Source organism: Triticum dicoccoides, chromosome 1B (assembly GCF_002162155.2).
Source record: "Triticum dicoccoides isolate Atlit2015 ecotype Zavitan chromosome 1B, WEW_v2.0, whole genome shotgun sequence".
NCBI classification, from domain to species: Eukaryota; Viridiplantae; Streptophyta; class Magnoliopsida; order Poales; family Poaceae; genus Triticum; species Triticum dicoccoides.
The window spans coordinates 585,915,193-585,924,076 of record NC_041381.1 but is presented as its reverse complement, the minus strand read 5'-3'; positions in this window follow the sequence as shown (position 1 = coordinate 585,924,076).

Below are 8,884 nucleotides of genomic sequence, written 5' to 3'. Positions count from 1 at the left end.
AGTGACAAATCCCAGTCTCGATCCGCATAAAACAATAGATACTTTCGGAGATACCTGTAGTGCACCTTTATAGTCACCCAGTTACGTTGTGACGTTTGATACACCCAAGGCACTCCTACGGTATCCAGGAGTTACACGATCTCATGGTCAAAGGAAGAGATACTTGACATTGGCAAAGCTCTAGCAAACGAACTACACGATCTTTGTGCTATGCTTAGGATTGGGTCTTGTCCATCACATCATTCTCCTAATGATGTGATCCCGTTATCAACGACATCCAATGTCCATAGCCAGGAAACCATGACTATCTGTTGATCACAACGAGCTAGTCAACTAGAGGCTCACTAGGGACATATTGAGGTCTATGTATTCACACGTGTATTACGATTTCCGGATAATACAGTTATAGCATGAATAAAAGACAATTATCATGAACAAGGAAATATAATAATAATACTTTTATTATTGCCTCTAGGGCATATTTCCAACACATACAATAAAATTCAGCATCATGCCTTGACCATATCACATCACAACATGCCCTGCAAAAACAAGTTAGACGTCCTCTATTTTGTTGTTGCATGTTTTACGTGGCTGCTACGGGCTTAAGTAAGAACCAATCTCACCTACGCATCAAAACCACAACGATAGTTTGTCAAATAGACTCCGTTTTAACCTTCGCAAGGACCGGGCGTAGCCATACTTGGTTCAACTAAAGTTGGAGAGGCAGTCGCCCGCAAGCCATCTCTGTGCAAAGCACGTCGAGGGAACCGGTCTCGCGTAAGCGTACGCGTAAGGTTGGTCCGGGTCGTCTCGTCCAACAATACCGCCGAACCAAAGTATGACATGCTGGTAGGCAGTATGACTTGTATCGTCCACAACTCACTTGTGTTCTACTCGTGCATATAACATCAACATAAATAACCTAGGCTCTGATACCACTGTTGGGTTTCGTAGTAATTTCAAAAATTTCCTACGCACACGCAAGATCATGGTGATGTATAGCAACGAGAGGGGAGAGTGTTGTCTACGTACCCAACGCAGACCGACTGCGGAAGCGATGACACGACGTAGAGGAAGTAGTCGTACGTCTTCACGATCCAACCGATCAAGCACCGAAACTACGGCACCTCCGAGTTCGAGCACACGTTCAGCTCGATGACGATCCCCGGACTCCGATCCAGCAAAGTGTCGGGGAAGAGTTCCGTCAGCACGACGGCGTGGTGACGATCTTGATGAACTACAGCAGCAGGGCTTTGCCTAAACTCCGTTACAGTATTATCGAGGTATATGGTGGAGGGGGGCACCGCACACGGCTAAGAGATCCAAGGGATCAATTGTTGTGTCTTTGGTGCTAGCCCTGCCCCTTTATTTATATGTTGAGCCCCGGGGTCAAAACTTGGAGCAAAAGCCTCCTCAAAGTCGGTTTTTCCCGAAAGGCAAGAGTCCCACTCGGACTCTAGGACCAAACGCCACAATCCTTGGCGTCTGGCCCAGACGCCATGGGCCTCGGCGTCTGGCCCAGGGCCAGACGCCAGGGTCTCCGGCGTTTGGCCCCCTGGACTCCGCAAAACTCCTTTTGCACCGATCTAAAGCCTCATGGGCTTGACCCCTTGGCCTAACCATATCATCCAATATATGAATCTTTACGTCTCGACCATTTCGAGACTCCTCGTCATGTCCCCAATCTCATCCGGGACTCCGAACTCCTTCGGTACATCAAAACATGTAAACTCATAATATAACTGTCATCGTAACCTTAAGCGTGCGGACCCTACGGGTTCGAGAACAATGTAGACATGACCGAGACACGTCTCCGGTCAATAACCAATAGCGGGACCTGGATGCCCATATTGGCTCCTACATATTCTACGAAGATCTTTATCGGTCAGACCGCATAACAACATACGTTGTTCCCTTTGTCATCGGTATGTTACTTGCCCGAGATTCGATCGTCGGTATCCAATACCTAGTTCAATCTCGTTACCGGCAAGTCTCTTTACTCGTTCCGTAATACATCATCTCACAACTAACATATTAGTTGTAATGCTTGCAAGGCTTATGTGATGTGTATTACCGAGAGGGCCCAGAGATACCTCTCCGACAATCGGAGTGACAAATCCTAATCTCGAAATACGCCAACCCAACATCGACCATTGAAGACACCTGTAGTACTCCTTTATAATCACCCAGTTACGTTGTGACGTTTGGTAGTACCCAAAGTGTTCCTCCGGTAAACGGGAGTTGCATAATCTCATAGTCATAGGAACATGTATAAGTCATGAAGAAAGCAATAGCAACATACTAAACGATCGGGTGCTAAGCTAATGGAATGGGTCATGTCAATCAGATCATTCTACTAATGATGTGACCTCGTTAATCAAATAACAACTCATTGTTCATGGTTAGGAAACATAACCATCTTTGATTAACGAGCTAGTCAAGTAGAGGCATACTAGTGACACTTTGTTTGTCTATGTATTCACACATGTATTATGTTTCCGGTTAATACAATTCTAGCATGAATAATAAACATTTATCATGAAATAAGGAAATAAATAATAACTTTATTATTGTCTCTAGGGCATATTTCCTTCACCGGCCACCTCTCCTAGTCCTAATAGGACTAGGGGAAGGGGGGGCGCGCAGCCCATCTAGGGCAGCCCCTTCTCTTTTCCACTAAGGCCCACTATGGCCCAAATAGCTCCCGGGGGGTTCCGGTAACCCTCCCGGTATTCCGGTAAAATCCCGATTTCACCCGGAACACTTCCGATATCCAAATATAGGCTTCCAATATATCAATCTTTACGTCTCGACCATTTCGAGACTCCTCGTCATGTCCGTGATCACATCCGGGACTCCGAACAACCTTCGGTACATCAAAATGCATAAACTCATAATATAACTGTCATCGTAACCTTAAGCGTGCGGACCCTACGGGTTCGAGAACAATGTAGACATGACCGAGACACGTCTCTGGTCAATAACCAATAGCGGGACCTGGATGCCCATATTGGCTCCTACATATTCTACAAAGATCTTTATCGGTCAGACCGCATAACAACATACGTTGTTCCCTTTGTCATCGGTATGTTACTTGCCCGAGATTCGATCGTCGGTATCCAATACCTAGTTCAATCTCGTTACCGGCAAGTCTCTTTACTCGTTCCGTAATACATCATCTCACAACTAACATATTAGTTGTAATGCTTGCAAGGCTTATGTGATGTGTATTACCGAGAGGGCCCAGAGATACCTCTCCGACAATCGGAGTGACAAATCCTAATCTCGAAATACGCCAACCCAACATCGACCATTGGAGACACCTGTAGTACTCCTTTATAATCACCCAGTTACATTGTGACGTTTGGTAGTACCCAAAGTGTTCCTCCGGTAAACGGGAGTTGCATAATCTCATAGTCATAGGAACATGTATAAGTTATGAAGAAAGCAATAGCAACATACTAAACGATCGGGTGCTAAGCTAATGGAATGGGTCATGTCAATCAGATCATTCAACTAATGATGTGACCTCGTTAATCAAATAACAACTCATTGTTCATGGTTAGGAAACATAACCATCTTTGATTAACGAGCTAGTCAAGTAGAGGCATACTAGTGACACTTTGTTTGTCTATATATTCACACATGTATTATGTTTCCGGTAAATACAATTCTAGCATGAATAATAAATATTTATCATGATTATAAGGAAATAAATAATAACTTTATTATTGCCTCTAGGGCATATTTCCTTCAAGTAAATACTTTCATATTGTTATAATATCTTACCTGAAATGCGAACTTATGAACCATTGTTTGTACGGACCAGCAATTCATGTGGAATATTTGTTCTTCGATGCTTTCAATATTGGAATGGTGAAAAATGGACAAGCCATTTTTCTCAGGTCTGGTTTTATTTCAAATGCTTATATTGAATTAAATTCATTATGTAATACTATTTAAATTCTACTAATATGAAGTTCTAACAGGGGTCAATTGATAAATCGAGGGACTTAATGATTGCGCAGCTTATTTTTTCGGAGGGAAATACGCTCAACGATGTGAAGGATAAAGTTACCCGACTTGCAAAGAAGAAATAAATGTGGCAAAAAATTTGTACTAGAAAATTTTGTAGGCTCAAATAATGTTTACATTTATTTCGACTTTGATATCTTGTGACGAAGAAGACACTACTATTTTAAATATTTATTAAGGCGAGAATGACATTTGGATTATTATGTTGTCTTCAAGCCATTGTCTTTAAATTTGAAATCTTCATATTCATAGTTCTGTCGTCATCATATTTATTGTGCACTGTAATGCCTGTAGCCGTCGCGTGTAACACCCACGTTCTTATGTTTTATTTTGAATGCACTGACGTCGTCGCTTATAACACCGACGTTCTTAGTTTTCTTTTGTAAAAAAAATTGCCCGACAAGTGCGCCGGCCAGTCAGACGTCAGACAGGACCGACGACACTGTCCAACAGGGCAGCGTCGGACGACGGGTGGCATAGCAGTTTAATCGAAGACGTTCGACTGCAAGTGCGCCGCCGGGTATATAAGTCGGTCGTCGGGCGCTCCATGGGCGAGGTGGGACTAAAAACTTGCTATGGCAGCCGTCGTGCCTGCAGCGACGCGCGTGACCGCGTGGGCCGGCCCAATAACACTGTTTACGCCCGTGGCATGAAGACGGCCCAAGTAGCAGGCGGCGGGATGACGGCCCAAGTTCCACGCGGGGCGACGGGAAATGTTTAGTCCCACCTCGCCCGACGGAGGGCGCGACGACCGGCTTATATACCCGGCGGCACATGAGCTGTCGAACTAGTTGATTACTTCGTACTGCCGCCAACCGTCCGACGCTGCCGCTGTTGGATAGTGCCGCCGGCGCAATTGTCAGGCTTTAAAAAAAAATTTAAAACGACGGGGTTCTAAGCGACGGCGACCGTACAGTGCTGAAAAATAACAGTAAATAGCGACGGCGACCGTACAGTGCTGAAAAATAACAGTAAACAACGACAGCACTAGTGTGCAAAAATGAAATAAACGACGATTAAACAGCGACGGCAGTACTGTGCAAAATGAGCACATAAAAAAACAAAGTAAAAACTCCTTGTTGCATTACATAGTCTGTCATCAAAACAACTACTTATGTCGGTATCGTAGCAAATAGTCTGACATGGACAAAGTAAAATAAGTTCATATTTCAACAATTATTAAAGATCACATATATAGAACATTAAAAACTGTCTCCAATGAAAGGGTGAAGCAATCTTCCATAGCAATCCATAATAAAACTGTCTTCAATCAAAGGGTGAAGCAATCTTCCATACTCCACAATTCAAACAAAGTTCCTACATAACAGTAAGATATGTGTTAATTCACAATAAACAAATAAATTTCGTTTGAACAATAAGATTTACAATAACATAAGAAAATCATACTTAGGATTTTGAGGGCACGTGGACTTATAATGACCCGGAAGACCGCACTGTCCACATTGACGTGTGCTTTTCTCATCAAAAGCTTTAGGTCGCCCATTTTTAGTGACATCAGGACCATCCTTACCGCGGCCTTTAACATTCTGTTTTGGTGCGTCTTTGGTGTTAACTTTAGCGGGGTCACGAACAAGACCATGATCTTGATTAGGCTCAAATGCATCGTCGTTCACAAACTGTACCTCCGCACCAGGCTCATCCTCCTCAGTGTAATCATTATCTATTATGTCCCTAAGAGCCGCCTTCAACTTGTCGAACAAAAATGGTTTATGGCATGCTTTATGAGTTGCTTTAGCAGATAAGATAGTCAACTCACTGTACCTAGCTCTGTCACCTGCACCTGCCCATCCCCACGCAAACAGATCGCTAGTGCGCTTCACGGGAAGTCCACCCCTTGCAACTTGGCTCAACCTCCGCAGCACTAAACACTTAGGTATCTCACGTAAGCGTAGCTGAATCAGAACATGAAGAATATGTTTGCAAGGAAGTCCTTTGCGATACATGCTTCTGCAACTGCACCTCACAGTTTCTTCGGAGTTACCTGGGGTGTACTCCACAGTGAATCTGATATCCCTATTTTCCTTCCATGTTAGTATGAATCTGTGAGTGTCTGCTCCTCTCAGTCTCTCAAGGACCTCAAGCTCCCGTTCCTTCTTCATATCTTCCTGCAAGATATAAAAGTTTGCCGCAGTGAACTCACGGGCAGCTGATTTCTCAATATCTTTACACTTGTCCAATACTGGTACTGGAACTATCTGTGAGTTTGTGTAATCGTCATGCGCCTCGTTCTCACGAAGACGAACTATGCAGTTCTCATAGTGCACAATCATATCAACAATAATCATACCGGAGTCTAGATGCAAGTGAAGGCATGAATTCAGACTCTCACTTTGCTGGTTACTTCGCATACCTAAGAAAAACCCACCTAACAGATATGATGCAGTCCAAAGCCTTTTCTTCTTGTACATCCTACGTAACCATGTCTTTGTTTTCTCCGAATGCCATTTGGCGCAAAACGCTGCCCATCTCTCCTCAAATACCTTCTTTGAAGTGGCATAATAAAGTAGAGACCTGAACTCCTTTAGAGACTTATGATGAAGGTGTTTATGCATGTTCTTCTCAATATGCCACGAGCAAAGACGATGCCAAACCTCCGAAAGTACCTTTCTTATGGCCTTAATCATATCTGCATCTCCATCAGTAATTACTGACCTGGGCCTCTTCTGACAATGAGCCCTCAAAAATGTCTGAAGCAGCCAGACATATGTATCTTCCGTCTCGTCAGACACAAGAGCACAACCGAATACCGTGGTGCAACGGTGGTTGTTGAGACTGACAAAAGGTATAAATGGCATGCCATACCTATTCATCCTGTATGTGCTGTCGAAGACTGTCACATCATCGTAGTCAACATAGTCTCGACGTGATTGAGAATCACACCAGAATATGTTTTTCAGCCTTCCTTCATCATCGACGGTGTGCTCAAAGAAGAAATCTGGATCTCTCTCTTTTCTGGTCATCTTGATCCCAATGGCAGTGTCTGCATCACCTTGTGCAAGCAACTTCATTTTTTCTCTATAATACATGTTATAAAGCTTCTTCCTCCCAAAACCAGCCTTTGCATATGACCCGTACCTACTGAAGAGTTGATCATAAATCATATGTTTCCTGATTCCAGCACCTGCCATGGTTAAGATCTCAGCTTTCTGATATTCTTTTATCTGATTATGAGACCAAAGGAACGTGACTTCATCCGGTCTAGCTAGAACGTGACTGTGATCATCATTGAAACTGCTGACATACCAAACGTCACGCTCTTTATCAAGTTTCAAAGTTATATGCGCATCGCAGAAGCAACGAGTCTCCCCTCTCAGTCTGCGGGTACTGCCTTCCATTGTACAAAGTTTTGCCTGTCGTTTCCCAGCTCTCCCACACCGATACTTTCTCAAGCGCTTTGTTCCCTCAGGACCTTTTGAATATTTCAGTGAGTCCTTTATTACGCTGAAACCACGCTCGTAAGCATACTGGTTATAGAAAATGTAAGCCTCTCCTAGTGACTTGAACGTCTTCCTCATGACCTTCCAATGCATGTCCAATGATTCTTGCTGATATTCATCAAATCCAATGTCAAAATTAAACAGATCATCACCAACATGCTCATCATTCCCGCTTGTACCATCTACATCTCCCTGTAAATTAATGCATTAAACCATTTATGTCAGTCAGTTATTATTTTAATATGTAATAATGTAGTGATGTAAGTTTCAAAACTTACTTTGCTGGAGCTGTCATCATGAAATGCATCAACGTGCGATTTGTCACTTTCATCGTCCACAATATTCCTCACAAAGTCCCCGTCCTCGTCCATCTGCGCGCATTGCAAAAAAAAACATGTAAGCGCTAATATGGTTATTATGTCATTTCTTCTCTGATTTATTTATGACTAACCCGGAGTGCACTTTCGGCAAATGAATCATATATATCCATATCATCATCATCATCGCCATGTCGCTGCATGATGCAAAAAATTATGAAAATTTCCGTGCTTTCTACCATATTAATTGTTTTTATCAACCTTGATCACACTTACGTTGCCATTATAAGATTCATCCAAACTCATGTAGTTCTCGTCAGCAGGTTCATCCATATTCAGTGACGAGGTTTTGTTGTCCTCGCCGTAATCATTGCCATCATAATCGCCCTCCTCCTCTAACTATACATAGTTAAAAAAATTGTACGATCAATCAAACACTGTGTAACATCATCCCTAAAACAATTATTTCATCAAGCACAATGATGTCTCTAACCAATCTCTTGCACGGCGGCCAGGATTTCAGCCGGATCCATTTGTTCCGATAACGAACGTGATGACGGCCTGACGTTGCTGGCCGGCGGAGGCAGGTGTCGACGGCGTGAGGACGATGGCTGGTCGTAGCAGGCGTACTGCGCGGAGGGAGGCGGCGACGTAGATCGCGGGTGGGCGGCCATCTGGGCGACGGGAATAGAACGTGGCGGCAGCGCCAACGGAGCCTGGGCACGCGCGTCGGCAGCGGTAACGGTGCCGGGGCACGCGCGGCGGCCTGTTTGGGCGGCGACCCGGGTGACGGTGACTTCGCGCAGACGGGGGCCGACGTGGAGACGACGTGGATGCGTTAGGGTTCAGGGTCGTGTCTTTTTTTTCCTCCAACAACTGTCGACACCAACGTCGAGACGTGCGGGCGTACGAGGCGACGTACGTCGACGGGTGCAGGTACGCGGGCGGGCGTACGTACAGCGACGGGTGCGGCATACGCGGGCGGGCGTATGACGTCGCGCGCGGACGTACGGCGTCAGGTGGTATTCCTATACCTAATGTGAAATTACCATACTATCCACTATACGTTTT